Here is a 2004-nt window from a genome sequence, read left to right as displayed (position 1 = left end):
ATATAATTAAGAAACACTGAGGAATATGGAACCTTGATAATGCTTTTAGCAATGCCAACAATCCCAGCTGAGTATAAGTATAAATCAACAATCTCATAAGTAAGTCAGCTCTGTTCCGTTTTGTCTCAGCATTTTAGTCTTTGTAACCGCTGTTTGTTCTTACTAAGCCAATGGCCAAAAATAATTCAGCTATTTGGTGTTCTGAGTAATTCAAAGGGGTGTCAACTAATTAGGCTATTTGGAAATGCAATTGTAATTAAAACAGTATGCAGTGAGGGTGTATTTATGGTTTTTAGGACACCTGTCCATTTACTGTAAATCTGAAGCACAATAGAACTCAGCATAATAAAAATTATAGAATTCACAAAATAGTGTCAAATGCTTGTGACCCACTTCTATACAAAACATGAATAATTCACAATACTATATATGGAATTAGATTCTGGTGCCCTGATTCCATTTAAATAAATGTGTTTATGAGTCACCAGTTTTATTTTCCACTACTTATAAGTGGTGACCTTTCACTGATGGGCTGGAAAGCAATCAACTCTGGGTCTAAAATGAGTTAAAGGAAAATAAATTTAAATATTGCCTTGATGATTCACAACACAATTTTGTTTAAAGAAAGTAAAGGATAAATAAAGTTCATTCATTCCACTCCACAAACTAAATTATTACAATATGCCAATTTGGTCTGTTGTGCAGTTGCAATGAAATATTCACTAGAAAAATATGGGTGAAATATGGACAATAAGATAATGTCTATGGGACTTTATTGTAATTTCTCTTATTATAAAAATGGATGCATTATTAATTTAGAGAATGGTATGAGGTGATCCCTTCAAATTTGTACTTGTTTTTTTATAAACTCCACTGTGTTACCAGCAGATATTATGGAACGATTTGATAGAATATTGATTCAAAATTGGAGTCAGTCATGGAAAACATTTAATAATTTACTGATTATATGCAATGTCTTTCTGTTCCCATACTTTTTATTTTCCTGAGAAACCATGCCAATTTTCCTCCAATTCTATTTATATCACAATTTATTCTGGAGTCGTATTGGAAGAACTGTACTTTTGCTCTGCAACTTTGCTTGTACAATCCAGTGAAGACACGGTTTCAGCACACTATTTGTCCAACCTCACTCTAATGTCAGACTAGGCTTTTGTTCTCTGGTTTCTACAGTGTTTGAACAATATTTCCTTCACGAGGGATGTTCAATAAATATTTGTGAAGTGAACTGATAACACAACACCCTTGACAAAAGCCAATGCTGGTGCTCTATTAGCCATTATACTTGGCTTATCTAAGTAAACACAACCTTAACAGCTTGGCCCCAGGTGATCTACCCAGCTTCACCACAGTCAGTCCCCGTCACACTTGCTAAAATCTATTGACAGTGAACAACTCAATTGCTTTGCACTTAGCTGTGCCCAAGTGGCTGTAGTCTCTCTTAAATATAGGTCTTCTTATTCCTTTTCCTCGCAAGTTCCATTCATATTTTAAGCCCCAACTCAGTTGTCATCTTTTTCCTATAACATTTCTCCTTCCTCTGCATAGTGGCACAGTACAGTATGTTGTAGGTGTCCTGAAGGCATCGTGCTTCTGTGTTAGACTGTGATCCCGAAGGTCGGCTGTTCAAAACCACCAACTGCTCCTTGGGAGAAAGGCAGGGCTTTCTACTCTCATAAACTATTGCTTTAGAGCAGCAGTTCTCAACCTGTGGGTCGTGACCCTTTGGGGGTCAAATGACCCTTTCACAGGGGTTGCCCAATTCATAAGAGTCACAAATTACAGTTATGAAGTAACAACAAAAATAATTTTATGATTGGGGGGTCACCAGAACATGAGGAACTGTATTAAAAGGTCGGACATTAGGAAGGTTGAGAACCACTGCTTTAGAGCATTGAAGAGCAAGGATGTTTTTTAAGGACTTAGATGCTACTGACCCAAGTCGTGGTATTCTCCATTGCAGCATTTGAATGTGAAAGTCAAAGA

Source organism: Echinops telfairi, unplaced genomic scaffold, assembly GCF_000313985.2.
Source record: "Echinops telfairi isolate 266 unplaced genomic scaffold, ASM31398v2 ScPeMD7_7405;HRSCAF=8443, whole genome shotgun sequence".
NCBI classification, from domain to species: domain Eukaryota; kingdom Metazoa; phylum Chordata; class Mammalia; order Afrosoricida; family Tenrecidae; genus Echinops; species Echinops telfairi.
This window is presented reverse-complemented; position numbering follows the sequence as displayed.